Below are 27,780 nucleotides of genomic sequence, written 5' to 3' on the forward strand. Positions count from 1 at the left end.
GATCACTGAAACCCCTCCTAGTGCTCTCCCAAGCAATACAGAAGAAAATCCAAAAGGAGAGTGCAAGGCCATTGACATAGTCAACATGGCCGAACCTAGAGAGGAAGGGGAGGATGTGAATCCCAAGGAGGAAGACTTCCTGGGATGTACAGTGATCAATAAGGAGTTTCCCTCTGAGGAACCAAAGGACTCTGAGGCTCATCTAGAGACCATAGAGATTCCATTAAACCTCCTTATGCCATTCATGAGCTCTGATGAGTATTCCTCTCCTGAAGAAAATGAGGATGTCACTGAAGAACAAGTTGCCAAGTTCCTTGGTGCAATCATGAAGCTGAATGCCAATTTTTTTGGTAATGAGACTTGGGGAGATGAACCTCCCATGTTCACCAATGAACTACATGCATTGGATTAACTGAGATTGCCTCAGAAGAAACAGGATCCTGGAAAGTTCCTAATACCTTGTACCATAGGCACCATGACCTTTGAGAAGGCTCTACGTGACCTGGGGTCAGGAATAAACCTCATGCCACTCTCTGTAATGGAGAAATTGGGAATCTTTGAGGTACAAGCTGCTAAAATCTCATTAGAGATGGCAGACAATTCCAGAAAACAGGCTTATGGACAAGTAGAGGACATATTAGTAAAGGTTGAAGGCCTTTACATCCCTGTTGATTTCATAATCCTAGAAACTGGGAAGGATGAGGATGAATCCATCATCCTTGGAAGACCCTTCCTAGCCACAGCAAGAGCTGTGATTAATGTTAACAGAGGTGAACTAGTCCTTCAATTGAATGAGGACTCCCTTGAGTTTAAAACTCAAAGACATCCTTCTGTAAACATGAAAAAGAGGCACAGTAAGCTTCTCCCACTGCAGAGTCAACCAGAGCCTCCACAGTCAAACTCTAAGTTTGGTGTTGGGAGGCCACAACCAAACTCTAAGTTTGGTGTTGAACTCCCATATCCAAACTCTAAGTTTGGTGTTGGGAAGTCTCAACAATGCTCTGAACATCTGTGAGGTTCCATGAGAGCCCACTGTCAAGCTATTGACATTAAAGAGGCGCTTGTTGGGAGGCAACCCAATTTTTATTTATCCAATTTTAATTTGTTTTTATTTCATGTTTTATAAGGTTCATGATCATGTGGAGTCACAAAATAAATAGAAAAATTAAAAACAGAATCAAAAACAACAGAAGAAAAATCACACCCTAGAGGAAGGACTTACTGGCGTTTAAACACCAGTAAGGAGCATCTGGCCGGCATTTAACGCCAGAACAAAGCATGGATCTGGCGTTGAACGCCAGAAACAAGCAGCATCCTGGCGTTCAGATGCCAGAAATGCACAGTGAGGAAAGCTGGCGCTGAACGCTAGCAACAAGCATAGAACTGGCGTTCAACGCCAGAAATATGCTGCATCTGAGCGCTGAACGCCCAGAACAAGCATCAATTCGGCGTTTAAACGCCAGAATTGCATGCAAAGGCATTTTATATGCCTAATTGGTGCAGGGATGCAAATCCTTGACACCTCAGGATCTGTGGACCCCACAGGATCAACTCAGCATCTGTGGACCCCACAAGATCCCCACCTACCTCCACTCATACTCTTCCCTCTTCTCAATGTTCATCCTCTCTTTCCAAGAAACACCTTTTCCCAAAACCCTTCACCAATCACATCAAGCTCTCTTCCCTACTACCCCTTCACCACTCACATCCATCCACTCTTCCCCATAAACCTACCTCATAAACCCTACCTACCTTCAAAATTCAAAATCACTTTCCCACCCAAACCCTCCCCATATGGCCGAACCTTAACCCCCCTCCCTTCCCTATATAAAGCCCTCCATTCTTCCTCATTTTCATACAACACAACCCTCTCTTCCCCTTCTTGGCCGAATACACCTCTCCTCAATATTTTCTTCTTCTTCTTCATCTATTCTTTCTTCTCTTGCTCGAGGGCGAGCAATATTCTAAGTTTGGTGTGGTAAAAGCATAAGCTTTTTGTTTTTCCATTACCATTGATGGCACCTAAGACCGGAGAATCCTCTAGAAAAGGGAAAGGGAAGACAAAAGCTTCCACCTCCGAGTCATGGGAGATGGAAAGATTCATCTCCAAAGCTCATCAAGACCACTTCTATGATGTTGTGGCCAAGAAGAAGGTGATCCCCGAGGTCCCTTTCAAGCTCAAGAGAAATGAGTATCCGAAGATCTGACATGAAATCCAAAGAAGAGGTTGGGAAGTTCTAACAAACCCCATCCAACAAGTCGGCATCCTAATGGTTCAAGAGTTCTATGCCAATGCATGGATCACTAAGAACCATGATCAAAGTAAAAACCCGAATCCAAAGAATTATATTACAATGGTTCGAGAGAAATACTTAGATTTTAGTCTGGAAAATATGAGGTTGGCGTTTAACTTGCCTATGATGCAAGGAGATGCACGCCCCTACACTAGAAGGGTCAACTTTGATCAAAGGTTGGACCAAGTCCTCATGGACATATATGTGGAAGGAGCTCAATGGAAGATTGACTCAAAAGGCAAACCGGTTCAACTTAGAAGACTGGACCTCAAGCCTGTGGCTAGAGGATGGTTGGAGTTCATCCAACGCTCCATCATTCCCACTAGCAACCGATCTGAAGTTACTGTAGATCGAGCCATCATGATTCATAGCATCATGATTGGAGAGGAAGTAGAAGTTCATGAAGTCATCTCCCTTGAACTCTACAAAATAGCGGAAAAGCCCTCCCCCTTGGCAAGGCTAGCTTTCCCTCATCTTATTTTCCATCTATGTTACTCAGCTGGAGCTTTCATAGAAGGAGACATTCACATTGAAGAAGAGAAGCCCATCACTAAGAAAAGGATGGAGCAAACAAGAGAGCCCACTCATGGAGCTCAAGAAACAAGTGAGGAAGCTCATCATCAAGAAATCCCTAAGATACCTCAAGGGATGCACTTTCCTCCACAGAATTTTTGGGAGCAAATCAACACCTCCCTAGGAGAACTAAGTTCCAACATGGGACAACTAAGGGTGGAACATCAAGAGCACTCCATCATCCTCCATGAAATTAGAGAAGATCAAAGAGCTATGAGGGAGGAGCAACAAAGACAAGGAAGAGACATAGAAGAGCTCAAGGACATCATTGGTTCCTCAAGGAGAAAACGCCACCATCACTAAGGTGGACTCATTCCTTGTTCTTAAACTTTCTATTTTTTGTTTTCTTATGTTAAATGTTTATCTACGTTTGTGTCTTTATTACATGATCATTAGTGTCTAAGTGTCTATGCCTTAAAGTAGTGAATATGAATCCATCACCTCTCTTAAATGGAAAAATGTTCTAATTACAAAAGAACAAGAAGTACATGAGTTTCGAATTTATCCTTGAACTTAGTTTAATTATTTTGATGTGGAGACAATACTTTTTGTTTTCTGAATGAATGCTTGAACAGTGCATATGTCTTTTGAAGTTGATGTTTTAGAATGTTAAATATGTTGGCTCTTGAAAGAATGATGAACAGGAGACATGTTATTTGATAATCTGAAAAATCATAAAAATAATTATTGAAGCAAGAAAAAGCAGTGAATACAAAAGCTTGCAGAAAAAAAAAGAAAGAAAAAAAATGGCAAAAAAAAAATAAAAAAGAGAAAAAAGCAAGCAGAAAAAGCCAAAAGCTCTTAAAACCAAAAGGCAAGAGCAAAAAGCCAATAACCCTTAAAACCAAAAGGCAAGGGTAAATAAAAAGGATCCCAAGGCTTTGAGCATCAGTGGATAGGAGGGCCTAAAGGAATAAAATCCTGGCCTAAGTGGCTAAACCAAGCTGTCCCTAACCATGTGCTTGTGGCGTGAAGGTGTCAAGTGAAAACTTGAGACTGAGCGGTTAAAGTCAAGGTCCAAAGCAAAAGAAGAGTGTGCTTAAGAACCCTGGACACCTCTAATTGGGGACTTTAGCAAAGCTGAGTCACAATCTGAAAAGGTTCACCCAATTATGTGTCTGTGGCATTTATGTATCCGGTGGTAATACTGGAAAACAAAGTGCTTAGGGCCACGGCCAAGACTCATAAAGTAGTTGTGTTCAAGAATCAACATACTGAACTAGGAGAATCAGTAACACTATCTGAACTCTGAGTTCCTATAGATGCCAATCATTCTGAACTTCAATGGATAAAGTGAGATGCCAAAACTATTCAAGAGGCAAAAAGCTACAAGTCCTACTCATCTGATTGGAGCAATGTTTCATTGATATTTTGGAATTTATAGTATATTCTCTTCTTTTTATCCTATTTGATTTTCAGTTGCTTGGGGACAAGCAACAATTTAAGTTTGGTGTTGTGATGAGCGGATAATTTATACGCTTTTTGGCATTGTTTTTAGTATGTTTTTAGTAGGATCTAGTGACTTTTAGGGATGTTTTTATTAGTTTTTATGTTAAATTCACATTTCTGAACTTTACTATGAGTTTGTATGTTTTTCTGTGATTTCAGGTATTTTCTGGCTGAAATTGAGGGACTTGAGCAAAAATCATATTCAGAGGTTGAAGAAGGACTGCTGATGTTGTTGGATTCTGACCTCCCTGCACTCAAAGTGGATTTTCTGGAGCTACAGAACTCAAAATGGCGTGCTTCCAATTGCGTTGGAAAGTAGATATTCAGGGCTTTCCAGAAATATATAATAGTCCATGCTTTGGCCGAGTTTAGATGACGCAAAAGGGCGTTAAACGCCAGTTCTACGCTGCAGTCTGGAGTTAAACGCCAGAAACACGTCACGAACCAGAGTTGAACGCCAAAAACACGTTACAACTTGGCGTTCAACTCCAGAAGAAGCCTTTGCACGTGTAAACTTCAAGCTCAGCCCAAGCACACACCAAGTGGGCCCCGGAAGTGGATTTATGCATCAATTACTTATTTCTGTAAACCCTAGTAACTAGTTTAGTATAAATAGAACTTTTTACAAGTCTTTTAGACATCTTATGATTTTTAGTTCATCTTTAGATCATATTGATCACGTTTGGGGGCTGGCCTCTCGGCCATGCCTGAACCTTCATCACTTATGTATTTTCAACGGTAGAGTTTCTACACTCCATGGATTAAAGTGTGGAGCTCTGTTGTTCCTCACGAATTAATGCAAAGTACTACTGTTTCTCTATTCAATTCAACTTATTCCGCTTCTAAGATATTCATTCGCACTTCAATATGAATGTGATGAACGTGACAATCATCATCATTCCCCTACGAACGCGTGCCTGACAACCACTTCCGTTCCACCTTAGATTGAATGAATATCTCTTGGATCTCTTAATCAGAATCTTTGTGGTATAAGCTAGATTGATGGCAGCATTCATGAGAATCCGGAAAGTCTAAACCTTGTCTATGGTATTCCGAGTAGGATTCAGGGATTGAATGACTGTGACGAACTTCAAACTCACGAGTGCTGGGCGTAGTGACAGACGCAAAAGGAGGGTGAATCCTATTCCAGTATGATCGAGAACCTCAGATGATTAGCCGTGCTGTGACAGAACATTTGGACCTTTTTCACAAGAGGATGGGATGTAGCATTTGACAACAGTGATGCCCTTACAGAAAGTTTGCCATGGAAAGGAGTAGGACTGATTGGATGAAGACAGCAGGAAAGCAGAAGTTCAGAAGAACGAAAGCATCTCTATACACTTATCTGAAATTCTCACCAATGAATTACATTAGTATTTCTATCTTTATTTTCTATTTATTTATTATTATTACTCGAAAACTCCATAACCATTTGATATCCGCCTGACTGAGATTTACAAGATGACCATAGCTTGCTTCATACCAACAATCTCCATGGGATCGACCCTTACTCACGTAAGGTTTTATTACTTGGACGACCCAGTGCACTTGCTGGTTAGTTGTGCGAAGTTGTGAAGTTATGTTTGGACCATGGTACTGTGCACCAGTTTGTTGGCGCCATTGCCCGGGAGAGAACGAACAACAAAATTTACAACCTGAGTAACAATTTCGCATACCAATTAGCCGTGCGGTGATAGCGCATATGGATTTGTTTTCATCTGAGAGGATCATACAGCTTGCCATGGAAGGAGGTAACGCATGGTTGGAAGAAGGCAATAGGAAAGCAGAGGTTCTGAAGCAACAAAGCATCTCCAGACGCTTATCTGAAATTCCCACCAATGAATTACATAAGTAACTTTATCTTATTTTATATTTTATTTATATTTTAATTATCAAAACCTCATAACCATTTGAATCTACCTGACTGAGATTTACAAGGATGACCATAGCTTGCTTCAAGCCGACAATCTCCGTGCGATCGACCCTTACTCACGTAAGGTTTATTACTTGGACGGCCCAGTGCACTTGCTGGTTAGTTACGCGGAGTTGTGAAGAAGTGTTGAGATCACATTACGTGCACCAAGTTTTTGGAGCCGTTGCTGGGGAACAAACAATTCACGTACCAAGTTTTTGGCGCCGTTGTCGGGGATTATTCGAGTTTGGACAACTGACGGTTCATCTTGTTGCTCAGATTAGGTAATTTTATTTTATGTTTAAGCATTTTATTTTTAATTTTATTTTCGAAAAATAATTAAAAAAATTATGGTTTTCGAAAAATTCAAAAAAAAAATAATAAATAAATAAATTATTCTATGTTCTTTAGAATTTTTAAGAATGATTTCTAGAGTTTCATTATGATCTGTTGAAACCTGGCTGGCTGTCAAGCCATGTCTAAATCTTTTGGACCGAGGTTTCCACTTATCATTGTAGGAGCCTTTTGATTCCCATCAATTTGGCTGTTGTACGCTATGCTCTGCTGAAGCTTGGCTGGCCATTGGCCATGTCTAATCTTTTGGACCGAAGCTTTCACATAAAGCTTGGCTGGCTATTGAGCCATGTCTAAATTTTTGGACCGAAACTTTAGACTAACATTGCATGATTCCTAGAATTCTTATTAAAAATTTTAAAATCCTTATTTTTCTTTTTCCAAATTATTTTCGAAAAATCCAAAAAAAAATTTTAATAAAATCATAAAAACAAAAAAAAAATTTCATGTTTGAGTCTTGTGTCAAATTTTAAGTTTGGTGTCAATTGCATCTTTTTAATCTTTCTTTAAATTTTCGAAAAATTCATGCATGTGTTCTTCATTGATCTTCAAGTTGTTCTTGATGATTGTCTTTGTTTGATCTTTGCATTTTCTTGTTTTTCATATGCATTTTTGATTTATTAGTGTCTAAAGTTTAAAAATTTTTAAGTTTGGTGTCTTGCATGTTTTTCTTTTCTTAAAAATTTTCAAAAATTTGTTCTTGATGTTCATCATGATCTTCAAAGTGTTCTTGGTATTCATCTTGACATTCAAAGTGTTCTTGCATGCATTTTTTGTTTTGATCTTGAATTTTTATGTTTTGTTTTATTTTTGTGTTTTTCTCTCTCATCATTAAAAGTTCAAAAATAAAAAAAAATATCTTTCCCTTATTTCACTCATAAATTTTGAAATTTTGGTTGACTTTAATAAAAAAATTTTAAAAACTTAGTTGTTTCTTGTTAGTCAAGTCAAAATTTCAATTTAAAAATTCTATCTTTTCAAAATCTTTTTCAAAAATCAAATCTTTTTCATTTTTTTAAATATTCTCAAAAATTTTAAAATTAATTTTCAAAATCTTTTTCTTGTTTTTATTTCATATTTTCGAATTTATTACTAACATTTAATATTTTGATTCAAAAATTTTCAAGTTGTTTCTTGCCTATTAAGAAAGGATCAATCTTTAAATTCTAGAATCATATCTTTTAGTTTCTTGTTAGTCAAGTAATCAACTTTAATTTCAAAAATCAAATCTTTTTAATTTCCTTTTCAATTCTTTTTCAAAATAAATTTCAATCATATCTTTTCCAAAAATCAATTTCAAAATCTTTTCTAACTTCTTATCTTTTCAAATTTGATTTTCACATCTTTTTCAATTAAGTACTTGACTTTTTGTTTGATTTTAAAAGTTTTCTATTTCAATCATATCTTTTTCAAAACCACCTAACTACTTTTCTCTCTCCAATTTTTGAAAATCACTAACCACTTTTTCAAAAATCTTTTTAATTAATTAATTTATTTAGTTTTCAAATTTTATTTTATTTCTTCTCTTAATTTTTGAATTCTAACTAATAATTAAATTAAAAACAAAAATATTTTTTATTTATTTTATTTTAATATTTGAATATTCTCTCCCTCTCTCATCTCTTTCTATTTATTTATTTATTTACTAACACCTCTCTTCTTCTTATAATTCGAACCCTCTCTCCCTCTCTGTGTTCGAATTCTTCATCTTCTCTCTTCTTCATTCTACTCTTCTATTCTTCTACTCACATAAAGGAATCTCTATACTGTGACATAGAGGATTCCTATTCTTTTCTGTTCTCTTCTTTTTTATATGAGCAGGAGTAAGGATAAGAACATTCTTGTTGAAGCTGATCCGGAACCTGAAAGGACTCTAAAGAGGAAGCTAAGAGAAGCTAAAGCACAACACTCTGGAGAGGACCTGACAGAATTTTTCGAAAAAGAAGAAGAGATGGCCGAACCCAACAACAATGGTGGAGATGCAAGGAAGATGCTTGGTGACTTTATTGTACCCTCTTCTGACTTCTGTGGAAGGAGCATCTCAATTCCTGCAATTGGAGCAAACAACTTTGATCTTAAGCCTCAATTAGTTTCTCTAATGCAGCAGACTTGCAAATTTCATGGACTTCCATTGGAAGATCCTCATCAGTTCTTAGCTAAATTCTTGCAAATCTGTGACACTGTTAAGACCAATGGGGTTAATCCTGAGGTCTACAGACTTATGCTTTTTCCCTTTGCTGTAAGAGATAGAGCTAGAACATGGTTGGACTCACAACCTAAAGATAGTCTGAACTCTTGGGAAAAGATGGTCAATGCTTTCTTGGCCAAATTCTTTCCACCTCAAAAGTTGAGCAAGCTTAGAGTGGAAGTCCAAACCTTCAGACAGGAGGAAGGTGAATCCCTTTATGAAGCTTGGGAAAGATACAAGAAATTGATCAGAAGGTGTCCTTCTGACATGTTTTCAGAATGGAGCATCATATGTATATTCTTTGATGGTCTGTCTGAATTGTCCAAGATATCATTGGACCACTCTGCTGGAGGATCTCTTCATCTGAAGAAGACGCCTGCAGAAGCCCGGGAACTCATTGAAATGGTTGCAAATAACCAGTTCATGTACACTTCTGAAAGGAATCCTGTGAATAATGGGACAACTCAGAAGAAAGGAGTTCTGGAGATTGATACTCTGAATGCCATATTGGCTCAGAACAAAATATTGACTCAGCAAGTCAATATGATTTTTCAGAGTCTGTCTGGAATACAAGCTGCAACAAGCAGTACCAAGGATGCTTCCTCTAAAGAAGAAGCCTATGACCCTGAGAATCCTGCAATGGAAGAAGTGAATTACATGGGAGAATCCTATGGAAACACCTATAATCCTTCATGGAGGAATCATCCTAATCTCTCATGGAAGGATCAACAGAAGCCTAATCAAGGCTTCAATAATAATAATGGTGGAAGAAATAGGTTTGGCAATAGAAAACCTTTTCCATCATCTTCTCAGCAACAGACAGAGAATTCTAAGCAGAGCCACTCTGACTTAGCAACTGTAGTCTCTGATCTATCTAAGACCACTCTCAATTTCATGACTGAAGCAAGGTCCTTCATTAAAAATTTGGAGGCACAAGTGGGTCAGTTGAGTAAAAGAGTTACTGAAATCCCTCCTAGTACTCTCCCAAGCAGTAAGAAGAGAATCCAAAAGGAGAGTGCAAGGCCATAAATATAACTAACATGGCCGAACCTAGTGAGGAATAAAAGGCAGTGATTTCCAGTGAGGAAGACCTCAATGACGTCCACTGGCCTCCAAGGAGTTCCCTAATAAGGAACCAAAGGAATCTGAGGCTCATATAGAGGCCATAGAGATTCCACTGAACTTACTATTGCCATTCATGAGCTCTGATGAGTATTCTTCCTCTGAAGAGGATGAAGATATTATTGAAGAGCAAGTTGCTCAATATCTAGGAGCAATCATAAAGCTGAATGCCAAGCTATTTGGTAATAAGACTTGGGAGGATGAACCCCATTGTTCATCAATGAACTAAATGATCTGGTTCAACTGAAACTACCTCAGAAGAAACAGGAACCTGGAAAGTTCTTAATACCTTGTACCATAGGCATCATGACCTTTGAGAAGGCTCTGTGTGACTTGGGGTCAGGGATAAACCTCATGCCCCTCTCTGTAATGGAGAAACTAGGGATCTTTGAGGTGTAAGCTACAAGAATCTCACTAGAGATGGTAGACAATTCAAGGAAACAGGCTTATGGACTTGTAGAGGATGTCTTGGTGAATGTTGAAGGCCTGTACATCCCTACTGATTTTATCATCCTAGACACTGAGAAGGATGAAGATGAATCCATCATCCTTGGAAGATCTTTCCTAGCCACAGCAAAAGCTGTGATTGATGTGGACAGAGGAGAGTTAGTCCTTCAATTAAACGAGGACTACCTTGTGTTTAAGGCTCAAGGATCTTCTTCTGTAACCATGGAGAGGAAGCATGAAAAGCTTCTCTCAACACAGAGTCAAATAGAGCTCCCACACTCAACTTCTAAGTTTAGTGTTGGGAGGCCAACATCAAGCTCTGAGTCTCTGTGAAGCTCTCTAAGAGCTCACTGTCAAGCTATTGACATTAAAGAAGCGCTTCTTGGGAGGCAACCCAATGTTATTTAATTATATTTATTTGTTTTCCATTGTTATTTTATGTTTTCTTTAGGATGATGATCATGTGAAGTCACAAAAACAAATGAAAAATCAAAAACAAAATGAAAAATAGCATCAAAAATAGCACACCCTGGAAGACAGGCTTACTGGCATTTAAACGCCAGTAAGGATAGCATAATGGGCATTTAACGCCCAGCCTGGCAGCATTATGGGCGTTAAACGCCAGAATGAGCAGCACTTTGGGCATTTAATGCCAGAAAGGGCTGTCTAGCATCTGGCTGGCATTAAACGCCAGGAAAGGTAGCAGAGCTGGCGTTAAACGCCAGATTAGGCATAGAATGGGCATTTGAATGCCAGAATGGTGCAGGGACTCAAATTCCTTAACACCTTAGGATCTGTGGACCCTACAGGATCTCCACCTACCCCACTTCTTCTTCTTTCCTATTCACACCTTTCTATAACACTCCTCCCCATACACCCTTGACCAATCACCTCAATATCTCTTCCCCAAACACCATTCACCTATCAAATCTTACCCTCTTCTCCATACTTTCTTCACCACTCACATCAATCCATCATAAAACCCCACCTACTTCAACATTCAAATTCAAACCATTTCCCTCCCAAACCCTCCCCTTCATGACCGAACCCCCCTCTCTCTTACCCTATAAATACCCCTCCTTACTACCTTCAATTTCACACAATATACACACTACTACCCCCTTGGCCGAAACCTTCACTACCCTCCATCTCCTCCATTTCTTCTTCTTCTACTCCTTTCTTTCTTCTTTTACTCGAGGACGAGTAACCATTCTAAGTTTGGTATGGGAAAAGCTAAGCTTTTTGTTTTTCCATAACCACTAATGGCACCAAAGGCCGGAGAAACCTCTAGAAAGAGGAAAGGAAAGGCAATTGCTTCCACCTCCGAGTCATGGGAGATGGAAAGATTCATCTCAAAGGTCCATAAAGACTACTTCTATGAAGTTGTGGCTAAGGTAAAGGTGATCCCCGAGGTCTCCTTCAAGCTCAAAAAGAGTGAATATCCAGAGATTCGACATGAAGTTCGAAGAAGAGGTTAGGAAATCCTCACCAACCCCATTCAACACGTCAGGATCTCAATGGTTCAAGAGTTCTATGCCAATGCATGGATTACTAAGAACCATGACCAAAGTGTGAACCCGAATCCAAAGAATTGGCTCACAGAGGTTCGGGGGAAATGCTTGGATTTTAGTCCGGAAAATGTGAGGTTAGCATTCAACTTGCCAATGATGCAAGGAGATCCTCACCCTTTCACTAGAAGGGTCAACTTTGATTAAAGGTTGAACCAAGTCCTTAGGGACATTTGTGTGGAAAGCGCTCAATAGAAGAGAGACTCAAGAGGCAAGCCGGTTCAACTAAGAAGGCTTGACCTTAAACCCGTGGCTAGGGGATGATTGGAGTTCATCCAACGCTCAATCATTCCTACTAGCAACCGGTCTGAAGTTACAATAGACCGGGCTATCATGATCCATAGCATTATGAATGGAGAGGAAGTAGAAGTTCATGAGATCATATCCCTAGAACTCTACAAGGTGGCGGACAAGTCCTCTACTTTGGCAAGGTTAGCCTTCCCTCATCTCATCTGTCACCTCTGCAATTCAGTTGGAATTGTTATAGAGGAAGACACCCTCATTGAAGATAACAAGCCCATCACTAAGAAAAGGATGGAGCAAACAAGAGAGCCCACTCATGGACCTCAATAAGAGCATGAGGAAATTCCTCATCATGAAATCCCTGAGATGCCTCGAGGGATACACTTTTCTCCACAAAAGTATTGGGAGTAAATCAACACCTCCCTAGGAGAATTGAGTTCCAACATGGGACAACTAAGAATGGAGCACCAAGAGCACTCCATCCTCCTCCATGAAATTAGAGAAGACCAAAGCGCCATGAGGGAGGAGCAACAAAGGCAAGGAAGAGACATTGAGGAGCTAAAGCACTCCATAAGATCTTCAAGAGGAAGAACTAGCCGCCATCACTAAGGTGGACCCGTTCTTTAATTTCATTGTTCTTATTTTTCTGTTTTTTCGTTCCCTATGCTTTATGTTTTATCTATGTTTGTGTCTTTATTACATGATCATTAGTGTTTAGTGTTTATGCCTTAAAGCTATGAATGTCCTATGAATCCATCACCTTTCTTAAATGAAAAATGTTTTAATTGAAAAAGAACAAGAAGTACATGATTTCGAATTCTATCTTGAAATTAGTTTAATTATTTTGATGTGGTGGCAATACCTTTTGTTTTCTGAATGAATGCTTGAACAGTGCATATTTTTTAATTTATTGTTTATGAATGTTAAAATTGTTGGCTCTTAAAAGAATAATGAAAAAGGAGAAATGTTATTGATAATCTGAAAAATCATAAAATTGATTCTTGAAGCAAGAAAAAGCAATGAATAGACAAAGCTTGCGAAAAAAAATGAAAAAAAAAAGAAAGAAAAAGAAAAAGCAAGCAGAAAAAGCCAATAGCCCTTTAAACCAAAAGCCAAGGGTAAAAAGGATCCAAGGCTTTGAGCATTAATGGATAGGAGGGCCCACAAGAATAAAATCCTGGCCTAAGCGGCTAAACCAAGCTGTCCCTAACCATGTGCTTGTGGCGTGAAGGTATCAGGTGAAAAGCTTGAGACTGAGCGGTTAAAGTCGTGGTCCAAAGCAAAAAGAGTGTGCTTAAGAGCTCTGGACACCTCTAACTAGGGACTCTAGCAAAGCTGAGTCACAATCTGAAAAGGTTCACCCAGTTATGTGTCTGTGGCATTTATGTATCCGGTGGTAATACTGGAAATAAAATGCTTAGGGTCACGGCCAAGACTCATAAAGTAGCTGTGTTCAAGAATCAACATACTAAACTAGGAGAATCAACAACACTATCTAAATTCTGAGTTCCTATAGATGCCAATCATTCTGAACTTCAAAGGATAAAGTGAGATGCCAAAACTGTTCAGAAGCAAAAAGGCTACAAGTCCCACTCATCTAATTGAAGCTGATCTTCATTGATAAGTGTGGAATTTATTGTATATTCTCTTCTTTTTATCCTATTTTTTTTTAGTTGCTTGAGGACAAGCAATAATTTAAGTTTGGTGTTGTGATGAGCGGATAATTTAAACCCTTTTTGGCATTATTTTTACATAGTTTTTAGTATGTTTTAGTTATTTTTTATTAGTTTTTATTCAAAAATCACATTTCTGGACTTTACTATGAGTTTGTGTGTTTTTCTGTGATTTCAGGTATTTTCTGGCTAAAATTCAGGGACCTAAGCAAAAATCTGATTCAGAGGCTAAAAAAGGACTGCAGATGTTGTTGGATTCTGACCTCCCTGCACTCGAAGTGGATTTTTTGGAGCTACAAAAGCCCAATTGGTGCGCTCTCATTGCGTTGGAAAGTAGACATCCTGGGCTTTCCAGCAATATATAATAGTCCATACTTTGCCCGAGATTTGATGGCCCAAACTGGCACCAAAATTGGAGTTAAATGCCCAAACTGGCACCAAAGCTGGCGTTTAACTCCAAGAATAGCCTAAGCACGAAAAAGCTTCAATGCTCAGCCCAAGCACACACCAAGTGGGCCCCAGAAATGGATTTCTGCACTATCTGCACTTAGTTACTCATTTTCTGTAACCCTAGGTTGCTAGTCTAGTATAAAAACTACTTTTAGAGATTTATTTTATATCTTTTGATCACTTTAGGTCTTTTGGACCATCTTTGGATGGAATCAAATCCTTGACCATCTTTTGATCATTGTTCACGTTTGGAGGCTGGCCTCACGGCCATGCCTAGACCTCTTTTCACATATGTATTTTCTACGGTTGGGTTTCTACACCTCATAGATTAAGGTGTGGAGCTCTGCTGTTCTTCATAAATTAATGCATTTACTACTATTTTTCCTTCAATTCATGCCTACTTCTTCCCCAAGATATACTCTTGTTCTTAGTTCAGTTAAGTCAGAATGAAGGGGTGACCCGTGACAATCACCTAATCTTCGTTACTCGCTTAGCCAAGATCGTGTGCCTGACAACCACAAAGCGGTCTACATGATGTTCAACGTAGTCATTGGATGACAGCTGGAGTATACTCTCTTGGATATCTAATACATGGACCCAGTCTGTGAGATTAGTATCTTCGTGGTATAGGCTAGAACCATTGGCAGCATTCCTGAGATCCGGAAAGTCTAAACCTTGTCTGTGGTATTCCGAGTAGGATCTGGGAAGGGATGACTATGACGAGCTTCAAACTTGCGAATGTTGGGCACAGTAACAGTGTGCAAAAGGACAATGGTCCTATTCCGATGCTAGCGGGAACCGACAGATGATTAGCCGTGCGGTGACAGCGCATGTGGATTTGTTTTCATCCGAGAGGATCATACAGCTTGCCATGGAAGGAGGTAACGCATGGTTGGAAGAAGGCAATAGGAAAGCAGAGGTTCTGAAGCAACAAAGCATCTCCAGACGCTTATCTGAAATTCCCACCAATGAATTACATAAGTAACTTTATCTTATTTTATATTTTATTTATATTTTAATTATCAAAACCTCATAACCATTTGAATCTACCTGACTGAGATTTACAAGGATGACCATAGCTTGCTTCAAGCCGACAATCTCCGTGCGATCGACCCTTACTCACGTAAGGTTTATTACTTGGACGACCCAGTGCACTTGCTGGTTAGTTACGCGGAGTTGTGAAGAAGTGTTGAGATCACATTACGTGCACCAAGTTTTTGGAGCCGTTGCTGGGGAACAAACAATTCGCGTACCACTGGTAGTGCCGGCTCTAGACTGTCCAGTACCGCGTATTTTGGAAAATAATATTTAGAAAATTGATTTGTTGTTTTGAGAAGATAAAAATAATTTAGAATCGAAAACCGGACTCTAATCTTAAAGGTTTTGGTCCAAAGAGGACCAAACGGACCAAAAATGCTAACAGGTTAGACCGGGCCCAATGCCTAACATATATAATCTCATTAATGAGCTTTGAGCTCATTTTTACAGCCCTAAGAGAGAGAGAGGGGCGCAGCTGCCATGAGAGGAGAGGGAGAAGAGAAATCACTATTCACCCTCACCTTCTTTTGCTTGTAACTTTAGCTACGAACCTCCGATTGACGAGCCGTTTGCGGCCACGTGAATCTCTCAACGAGCTCTTCCTTTATATCTAAAGAATTTCGTAAGGGCTCTTATCTCACTCTCCAGTTTCGTACCCTAAGTTTCAGTGCATTTTTGGTTGGCGGTTTTGAGCAAGTTTTGTGGTTTTGCTTGTTTAGATAATCTCTAGTGGCGGGTAAATGTTAGATTTTATCCCAAATTACGTTGGATAAGGTAAGGTTTCACTAAACCCTTGTATTTAGTTGTTTTGTGTATCTTAGGTTTTGATTTTAATGATATATGTGTTGTTAGTGTGAGCCTTGGTGTTTGTTGGTGTTGGTTGAGGCTTTGGATCAAGCTTGGTAGTTTTGTTTTGGTGATTGGTGTGTTTGGGAATTGGCCAAGGTATGGTTTCAATTTTCTTTATGTAATATGTAATGTTCATGGACACTTAGGCTAGTTGACCCTAAGATAGGATTGAATGTTGTTGGTGTATGAATGATTATATATGAATTGATGCTAATTGTTGGTTGTATTGGATTAGTGTAGTTGAAGATGATTGTTGGAGATTATTGGTATTGATAAGTATTCATAGTGGTTAATTATATTGGTTAATATTGAGGATTATGAGAATTTAAGGTAATGAGTTAATATAAAATGTTGTGGTGGTTTGGAATAAAGGATATTGATGATTATGATGTGTGAGGATGTATGTTGATAATTGATGATGAATATTGATGTTGTTGGTGTTAATTATATTTTGATATTGGTTGATTCTGGTGAGTGAGTATGTTGAGTGCGGTAATATGAATGTGGGTATGATTGATAATGTTGAGGTTAAGTGATGAGGATTTGAAGTGGTTGTTGATGCTTGTTTATTGGTTAAAGATTATTTATAATGATGTTGGATGTTGATGATTAAAGAATTTGATGGTATTGAGTAGTGTAATTGGGATATTGTGGATGGTTGAGTTGGAAAAGGATGGGTATGGACTTTTAGGCTGTTTGGTATTGTTGGGTTGTGATTGGAGAGTTAGTGAATTTCGAGTCTTTAAGGATTTTGGTAAAAGTTGATTTTTGGTGAACTTTGTCTAATCATAACTTTTGTCTCGATTTTCAAAATTGGTTGAAAATTGCTTGAAATTAAAGTTCATTGAAAACCCTTTAATTCAATATAAAGTTTGTAAAATTTAGAATTTTGTAGAGGAAGATATGATCATTCAAAGTTGGTGTTGAAAATCTTAAATTCTGCAAAGTTGCAGAATTTCAGGATTTCTGATATGTGTGCACGCACAGCCTTCTGCGCCCACACAAACCTGCGAAAGTGTTATTCTGTGCGGACGCACAGACCTGTGCATACGCACAGGCAGGGGAAAGGGCTATGGTAGCAGCGCTAGCATAGGTTGTGCGTGCGCACATCAATGAAGAATTACGACCTGTGCGGACGCACAGCCCTGTGTGCACGCACAAGTTAGGAAGGGACGTCTGTTAGGGGCGCTCGCACAACTTATGTGAGTGAACAGACTTTATAAAATTTTAGTACCTGTGTGTACGCACACTACTGTGCGTACGCACACTTTCAAAATCTTCCTGGGTGTGCGCACGCACACCCCTGTGTGGACGCACACGTCCTGTTTCAAAATTTTAAACTTTGTTTTCAACTATTTCACCTTCTCGACAAGGTTGTGAGCTTCTATAACACCATTTTAAGACTCTTGGACTTATTTTAGAGCATTGAAATATGGGAAAGGTCCTATCGGTTTAAGTTGGGTTTTCCTTTGAAAAGTTAGCAAACGGAGGTTTAGGTTTCTGGTGTATTACGGATGAGTTAGTTGAGAGGGAAAGAAGAGTGGTGCATATGGTGATTGACAATGAATTGGGAAATTAATGAGCTAATGAGCTCGGAATGGAAGTGATGAATTGATGATGTTTATGATGCGTTGAAGACTCAAAGAGGAATGATGATCTTGTTGAATAATGAGAGTGTGCCAGGCACTATATCCTTAGGTTAAGTATGATAGTGTGCAGGGTATTATGTCCCTGGGATTGAATTATGATTGATAATCTTTTCTGCTGCAAGAGTGTGCCAGGCACTATACCCTTGGGTTTATGCCTGCAAGTGTGCCCAGCACTATATCCGTGGGTGAATAGAGTGTGCCCGGCACTATATCCGTGGGTCAGTGGAGTGTGCCCGGCACTATATCCATGGGTGTGGCAGAAAAGCTACATCCGAAAGGATATGTCGGGTTGACATTTATGGACCGACAAGTAATATCACGAGCCAATAGAATAGACATTTAGCATATGCATCTCTTATGTGCTTGCTTGCTTTGATTACTTGAGTTTGCCTAATTGTATAACATGCCTATTTGCTTCTTGACTTACTTGTTCTATATGAAAATTATCTGTGTTTTACTTGTCTGCATAAATTGTGATTGTCTGGTGCTGAAGAGGTTAGGTAGGCGGTGGCGACGGGATCGTACGAAGGTAAGGTTGACGAAGGCTGTGGGATACAACGGTGTCATTAGTGTTAGTTAGACTCCCCCTAAGTTTAGATAACCCTGGTTTATGGTTTAAGTTCTTTTATTTATTTTGTTCTAAGCTTGAATATCAGTATGTGATGTGAAGTTCTAGAATTGCCTTCGGCGTCCCAGAGCCTTACATCTTACATCATTGGGCACTGTTACCATACTGAGAACCTCGGATTCTCATTCCATACTTTGTTGTTGATTTTCAGATGCAGGTCGTAATCTACTTCGGTGAGATTGCGGATATAGTGACAGAGCGGAGTATGGTTCCTCCTTGGTTTAATTTATTTTACTTGTTATAGTTACTCTCACATCTTTTTGTATTTTATCTTTATGGCCTTAGAGGCTATGTCGAGATATGGGTTGTATAAGCTGTTTTAATTCTAAAACTCTGTATTTTTTATATTTGTAACTAGTCGGCTTAAACTCCGCAAGCTACGGCTAGTTCCCTATGTTTATTTGACTATATCTATACATTTGTTCTATTCTCTTGCACCTATATCTTGTATCTTGTGCGTTAGTTTCGTGTGAACGTTTCGCGCTTCTAAAATTCTGTTTTGAGCTTACTCCTTCATCAGGCTTCTAGATTATATTATTTCCTTCTATATATAAATATGTATAAGTCTTAGGGTTGTCGTAACCTCTGATTAACCTTTGCCTTACGGCTACAGGTAAGGCTTAGGGTAATTGGGGTGTTACATTTAGTGGTATTGATGAATAAATTTTTTTATGGTTTAGAATTCACTAATAAATTCTCGTTGCAAGTATAGTTTCTAAACAAAACATTAATCCCTTTATACAAACATTTGTTTGTCACAAGTACAAACCCCTAAAATCTATAAACCGAAGTATTTAAACTTCGGGTCGTTCTCCCGAGGAATTGCAATAAAGTATCCTTGTTATTGGTTATGAGTTATGTTTGGGGTTTTGATAAGAGACATGAAAGATAAATGGCAAGGAAGTAAACTAATAGCTACAAAGGTCTTGGAAAGGGTTGGTGGTCAAGGATCTCTATCCCTATCACTAACCACAACATGAGAATTGACAAGGATCAATCCCACTAAGTCATCCTCTAACTAGTAGTAAAGGAAAGTCAAGTGAGCTATATCAATCCAAGTCCATAAGTCCTAGCTCTCCACCAGTTCAATTAGTGAGACCTAGAGTTAATGGCTCCCAATCATCAATTACTTGGATATTAGTAACTCAAGAGTTCCTAAGTTACCTTCCCAAGCCAAGAGCATAAAATTCTACTCTAAAATCCAACCAAGCATTTTATCAAATACTTGGAAGGCAACAAAAGGAAAGCATAGTAAAATTGCAAGAAAAGTAAATCTACACTACTCAATTGCAAGGAATTAAACAACAACAAAGCAAATGAACAATAGAGGAACATGAATCATAAATTGCATTAAGAGAAAATAGAGGAAACAAAAGTGCATCAACATAAAAGTAGAGAATTACAAGAATTAAATGCTAAACTAAAGAGAAGAGATGTAGAAGAAGAAGAATTACAAAAGGAAAAGTGAATCAAAGTATGAAATTAACCTAGATGTAAGAATTCCTAACCTAGATCTAACCTAATCCTAATTCTAGAGAGAAGAGAGAGCTTCTCTCTCTAGAAACTAACTTTCCCTCCAAAACTAAAACTAAAACTAACTAAGTGTCTAAGTGTAAAAAGTGTGTCATCCCTCTTCAATCCTTGGGTTAAATAGCATTAGAAATGAGTTGGATTGGGCCCAAAATGCTCCTCAAAATCGCTGGTCACGAGTTGCATTAAATGAATCACGTGCAACATCGACGCATACGCGTATGGTGTGCGTACGCATCCTTAAACGCGATGCAACTATGATAAATCTTATATCATTTTGAAGCCCCGGATGTTAGCTTTCCAACGCAACTGAAACCGCGTCATTTGTACCTCTGTAGCTCAAGTTATGATCGATTAAGTACAAAGAGGTCGGCTTGACAGCTTTGCGATTCCTTCATTTCTTCATGAGTTCTCCATTTCTACATGCTTTTTCTCCATTCCCTCAATCCAATCCTTGCCTCCTAAACCTGAAATCATTTAATAAACATATCAAGGCATCTAATGGAATCAAGGTGAATTAAATTTAGCTATTTTAAGATCTAAAAAGTATGTTTTCACTCTTAGGCACAATTAAAGGAGAATTTACAAAACCATGCTATTTCATTGGATACATGGGAGAAAAGTTGAGAAAACCTCTAAATTCAACACAAGATAAACCCTAAAAATAGGGTTTATCAACCTCCCCACACTTAAACAATAGCATGTCCTCATGCTAAACCAAGAATGAAACAAGGGGTATGACATTTATTCAATGCAACCTATCTGTATGCATCCTATCTAAATGAATGCAACTAAATGCAAAATGATTCTACCTACTTTGTTAAAAATAAATCAATCCTCCAAGAGCATGTATAAACGGGTAGGGCTAAGGTCACATGACGACTCATGAATCCTACCAATTCAAGTATAAAAATGAAGTTCAAGTAGACTTTCAAGAAGAACGCTCATGAAAGCCAGGAATCAAGGAATTGAGCATCGAACCCTCACCGGAAGTGTTTGCACTCTAGTCGCTCAAGTGTATAGGGTCGATTCTCTCAATTCACCCTTAATCATGCTTTCCAAGATTTTTTTTCATCTAACAATCAACATTTATTCAATGCATGCACACATTTATCATGAGGTCTTTTCATAGGTTGTAATAGGGTTAGGGTCAAGGTAGGATGCATATTTGGTCAAGTGGACTTGAAATTTGAATCTTTGATTACCTTAAACTTCCCACCTAACCTATATAGCAACCTATACAATTCTAAACAAACTTAACTACCCATTCTTCACTTTTTCACATACTCATGCATTTTTTTCCTTAATTACAACACATATGCATTGATTATTATTGAGCTTCACTTGGGGCATTTTGTCCCCTTTTTATTACTTTTCTTTTCTTTTTTCTTTTCTTTCTATATTTCTTTTTTTTCTTTTTTTTTTCTTTTGATATCTACATATATTTTTTTTCTTTTTATTTTCTCATTTTTTTCTTTTTGCAATAAAGTATATACAAAAACATCAATGCATATGATTTTACATTTAATTAACACATGAGTATGTATCCAATTCTAATATTTACAACAAAAATACAAAACTACCTTTTTTCTCAACCATTGTCCCAAGTTTTCCCACACTTGAATAATACACACACACACACTAGCCTAAGCCAATCAAAGATCCAAATTGAAGACATTTATTGTTTTCCGCTTTACACCTTGTAATGTGCTAAATTAAAGAACAAGTGGGTTAATCGTAGGCTCAAAGTTGGCTAACAATGGAAGATAAAAGGTAGGCTATTTGGGTAAGTGAGCTACATGAAATGATGGCCTCAATCATATAAATTCATGAATACACAAAATAATGGACATAAAGAATCAAACAAATCAAAGATCACAATCATAGAAAGAGAATAATGCACACAAGAATGGAAATAAGTGGTTATAAGATGTAACCACACCATTAGCCTCAAATCTCACAAGTTTGTGTTCTTAGCTCAAAAACCATGTTCCAAAATAAATTCTTTCAAGCAAGTTCAACAAAAAAAATTTTTCTAAATTGGTAGGGTGCCCTAAAACAGTTTCTTGGAAAAGGAATCATCACCTTAACCAAGTAGTCCTAATAAGAAAGAAGTGGTAAAATATGTACAAATTCTAACTAACATGCAACCTCATGCAATGCAATAACTAATCTAACAAAGAAAACTAAGAATTGGTGTTGAAAAAGGGAATTGTTACCCATGGAGATCGGTCAAACGACCTCCCCACACTTGAAGATTGCACCGTCCTCGGTGCATGAAAAGAAGAGCAAGGTGGACAGGTTGAAACAACTAATGAGCTCCTTCAAAAGGTTGTAAGGATTACTTGTTTGTTGCCCCATTTAGAAACTTTCATTTTTCCTTCTTTTGGTGGCCAACCTAAAAGGAAAGAAAAGGAAAGAAAAATTAAGCCTACAACAAAGATATCAAAGCAAAGAGAACATAGGCGGGGGCGAATGCCAAATAAGAGTAAAGTTCTCTACTACATGGTAGCTACAGCATGTGAGTGAGAAAACAATGTAAGCTAAGGCATATCATTAAGCTTGATGCAAGAGTAAAGTCAAAGCATGACGAGCATATTGAGCATCAAGTTCAAATAAGAAAAAGTGGATCATGATAAAACAATATGAGCTCATATCAATGCACAAGGGATACAAGAGTCATAAAAAATGAAGCATTGATTTAAAAGTTTCATCACCCATCAATATCAAGCAAGTCACGAAGCACCAAAATAATGCAAGAAATTATCAACAATTGAGTAAGAAAATTCAACACCATTATTAAAATAAGAAACTCGAAAAAAAATAAAATAAAAACAAGCTATAAAAATAAAATTAAAATGCAAAGAACAAAAGCATGCGAATGCAATTGACAAAAAAAAAGGAAGATGAGAAAAAAAACTCTTTTTTTTTCTTTTTTTCTTTACCGGCGCGAACGCGTCATGCACGCCTACGCGCCGATGCGCAGTTTGGCCGAAGGGCGCGTACGCGCCAGGTGCGCGCATGCATGGGTGGAATTAGGCGCAGGGCACAGCGTCAGCCCAAGGTTGGCGGAACTCTCTGGAAAATGTACCAGGAGGGCAGGTGGCACTATCGACGTGCGCGCACACAGCGTGCACGCGTGCATTGCGCAATTAGAATCAAAGACGCGTACGCTCCAGGTGCTCGTATGCGCAGGTTGGTTTGTGCCTTCGGCCCAATGTTCACACAGTGCAGGCCTAACGCTCGGGTTTTTGGCTGGGGATGGATTTTTGCATCCACACGTACGCGGCATGTATGCGTGCGCGTGGATGGTCAAAAATGCTTGGGTCACGCGTACGCGTACGCGTAGGTTGGTGCCCTATTTTTCAAAATTTTTCCAAGTTCTTGCACCAAACCAAGCCTTCCAAACCTCCAAACAGCTACCAAAACACCCTAAAATCTTATTTAACATATCAAACTACCAAATAAACTCAACTAACTAAACTAAACATGAAATTAAACCAATTTCTACCAATATTTACAAAAGAGAAAATGAAAAGAATTTACCATGGTTGGGTGTCTCCCACCTAGCACTTTTGTTTATTGTCCTTAAGTTGGACTTATGGGGAGCTCCTCTCAAGGTGGCTTGTGCTTAAATTCTTCTTGGAACTCCCACCAATGCTTGGTTCTCCATTGTGCCCCCAAGATTCCTTATTTATTGCACCAAGTGTTGATGGAGTTCTTCACAAGCTTGGGCCTTCGAAAATTGATTCTCCTTGTGCGATCCAGGATCCCATACTTTATTTTCACACCCTTCCTTGAATTGATCATCATTAGTCCATCCGGATGACAAGTAAGGTGAATTCTCAATAAAGTGACCAATAATCCTCCTAGACCCAAGCGATCTAGCTCTGTACCAACCCTTACAATGCCAACCACTAACCATCTCCCTCTTGCTCTTAAGGCCACAAATATTTCTAAGTTGACCATCCGTCTTAAGCAAAACATATTCAAGGGGAATAATAAGGCTCAAGTATAAGGAATTTACCCACTTGAATGAAAGAATGGATGGTGGTGGCTTGGGGAGAGTTATTTCCAATGTCCTTTGAAGCTCTACTCCCTTGTGTTTTTTCTTGATTGTCTCCACCTCTTTACAAACTTCTTCACTTTCAATCCTTTGTTCATCAATTTCATCTAACTCTTCTCCATCACTCAAATCATAAATGGGAGGTTGAGAGAGATCTACCTCCACATCGCTTTCTATCTCATTGGGAGAAGGTTCTCCAAGTTCAAAGGATTCACCACCAAGAAGTTTGGATGTATGTTCTTCATCTCCAAGAAAACTCAATGTTTGCTCTATCCCGTCCAATTCTTCATATGGAATATGCTTCGGAAGATGTGCACTTTCCTCCTTAGCATCAAATTCAATCTTCTTGGAGGGGTTTCTTCAACTCTATGTTCCCATGGAGGCTCCGCATCTCTTAAGTCTTCAACCACTTCTGCCTTGTCTTCAACAATTATAGCTTCCTCCAATTGTTCCAAAACAAAGCAACACCCCTCATTCTCCACCAATCTCTCCATCATGTTATGCTCTTCATTTGATCCTCCACATGTAGCCATGGGAGTTCCTTAAGTATTTAAGCATTGGGATGCTAACCGGTTTACCACCTTATCCAAGGCGGCCGTGAATTATTGTACATCCCTTTTGATCTCCTCTTGTCCTTGAACAAGAACATCAAGGATGTCATCCATTGGAGGTTGGGGTGGATAGAAGGGTTCATGATCTTGGTGGAAGGGGTCATAGTAAGAAGGTGGTTCTTCTTGGTAGAGTTGTGGTGGTTCAATAATTTCCACTCTTTCCACTTGTTGCACAACACGCTCCATGGTTGCTTGAAGTTGATCAAATATTTTTTTGAGACGATCCCTTGACTCTTGTTCCTCGTGGATAATATGATTAGGATCATATGGCATTTGGATTAATGGACGTGAATATTCTTCCATGGGAGGTTGTGGTGGAGAGTAGAATTCATCTTGTGGTTAAAAATTTTCATACATTGGAGGTGGTCATCTTGGTAATAATATAGAGGGGGTGGTTCTTGAAAGTATTGATGTTGGGATGGTGGTGGCTCATATGGCTCAAATTATTGTTGGAATGGTGGATATGGATTAGGGTCATATGAAGGTGGTTGGTAAGAAGGGGCTTGTGAGTATGGTTGAGGGTTATGTTGAGGATATGGCTCATAGGAATATGGTGGTGGTTCTTGAAAGTCACAAGGAGATTCACCATAGCCATTGGATTGATATGCATTAAAGAATGGCTCTTCTTCATAGTGTATTGGTGGAGGTTGTTGCCATGAAGATTGATCATGTGCATATGGCTCCTCCCACCTTTGATTGTCCCATCCTTGATACACGTCCTCATTGAAGCTCTCATTTTCTATAACATAGTTAGAACCAAACTCATAGCCAAAGTGAGAATTCATGATAGCAAAGACAAAAATAAAAGGCACAAAAACAAGGAGATAAAATCTAGCTACTAAATCAAACAAGCAAACTATTCACAATATTCAGATATATATAATAACGAATAACACAACACCATTGCAACTCCTCGGCAACGGCGCCATTTTGATGAATGAATTTTTGATGGTTTAGAATTCACTAATGAATTCTCGTTGCAAGTATAGTTTCTAAACCAAACAATAATCCCTTCATACAAACATTTGTTTGTCACAAGTACAAACCCCTAAAATCTATAAACCAGAAGTATTTAAACTTCAGGTCGTTCTCCCTAGGAATTGCAATAAAGTGTCCTTGTTATTGGTTCTGAGTTATGTTTGGTGTTTTGATAAGAGACATGAAAGATAAATGTCAAGGAAGTAAACTAATAGCTACAAAGGTCTTGGCAAGGGTTGGTGGTCAAGGATCTCTATCCCTATCACTAACCACAACATGAGAATTGGCAAGGATCAATCCCACTAAGTCATCCTCTAACTAGTAGTAAAGGAAAGTCAAGTGAGCTATATCAATCCAAGTCCATAAGTCCTAGCTCTCCACCAATTCAATTAGTGAGACCTAGAGTTAATGGCTCCCAATCATTAATTACTTGGACATTAGTAACTCAAGAGTTCTTAAGTTACCTTCCCAAGCCAAGAGCATAAAATTCTACTCTAAAATCCAACCAAGCATTTTATCAAATACTTGGAAGGCAACAAAAGGAAAGCATAGTAAAATTATAAGAAAAGTAAATCTACACTACTCAATTGCAAGGAATTAAACAACAACAAAGCAAATGAACAATAGAGGAACATGAATCATAAATTGCATTAAGAGAAAATAGAGGAAACAAAAGTGCATCCACATAAAAGTAGAGAATTACAAGAATTAAATGCTAAACTAGAGAGAAGAGATGCAGAAGAAGAAGAATTACAAAAGGAAAAATGAATCAAAGCATGAAATTAACCTAGATCTAAGAATTCCTAATCTAGATCTAACCTAATCCTAATTCTAGAGAGAAGAGAGAGTTTCTCTCTCTAGAAACTAAATTTCCCTCTAAAACTAAAACTAAAACTAACTAAGTGTCTAAGTGTAAAAAGTGTGTCATCCCTCTTCAATCCTTGGGTTAAATAGCATCAGAAATGAGTTGGATTGGGCCCAAAATGCTCCTCAAAATCGCTGCCCACGAGTTGCATTAAATAAATCACGTGCAACATTGGCACGTACGTGTCCCTAAACGCGATGCAACTATGACAAATCTTATATCATTTTGAAACCCCGGATGTTAGCTTTCCAACGCAACTGAATCCGCATCATTTGTATCTCTGTAGCTCAAGTTATGATCGATTAAGTACAAAGAGGTCGGCTTGACAGCTTTGCGATTCCTTCATTTCTTCATGAGTTCTCCATTTCTACATGCTTTTTCTCCATTCCCTCAATCCAATCCTTGCCTCCTAAACCTAAAATCACTTAACAAACATATCAAGGCATCTAATGGAATCAAAGTGAATTAAATTTAGCTATTATAAGATCTAAAAAGCATGTTTTCACTCTTAAGCACAATTAAAGGAGAATTTACAAAACCATGCTATTTCATTGGATACATGGGAGAAAAGTTGACAAAACCCTCTAAATTCAACACAAGATAAACCCCTAAAAATGGGGTTTATCAGGTATCAGAGCGGTTCGTCCTCGTGAGCTTGAGGGATGGACCGATTGTGCTTCATTACATACTCTGTGTGTCTTTTTCTTTGATGTTATTAGGTTATCTACTTGATATGGTATAGCATGCTTGTTTGTGAGTGCCTGTTTGGGATAATGGAAGCACTGGGCTTTTGATATTGAGATTAATCACCTTGACATCGATTGGTTGGTGTAGAAAGGAACCCTAGCATTGGTGGCAGGCAGAATGCCGCTTGCTACAGCTCCAGAATGCAGATGTTCCTTGGGATGTATTTCAAACGGCCTTTTACAAGAAGTACTTCCCTAAGTCTGCAAGGGAAGTGAAGGAGATGGAACTGATGCAGCTGAAGCAAGGTTCTTTGTCTGTGGAAGATTATACCAGCAAATTTGAGGAACTTTGTAGGTTCTCTAGGGCGTGTCAGGGTGCCCCGAAAACCTATGAAAGTTGGAAGTGTATCATGTATCAAAGAGGTTTGAAGTATGACATCATGACTGCTGTGGCTCCTATGGAGATTTGTATTTTCTCTAATTTGGTGAACAAGGTAAGAGTGGTTGAAGAATACGCGAAAATGGTAGCCTTGTCAAAGAAGACTTCTGGAGGAAATACTAGTAGAGAGCGTGACGATCATCTTGGACCAAGGGGACAGAATTTTAA

Source organism: Arachis hypogaea, chromosome 13 (genome assembly GCF_003086295.3).
Source record: "Arachis hypogaea cultivar Tifrunner chromosome 13, arahy.Tifrunner.gnm2.J5K5, whole genome shotgun sequence".
NCBI lineage: Eukaryota > Viridiplantae > Streptophyta > Magnoliopsida > Fabales > Fabaceae > Arachis > Arachis hypogaea.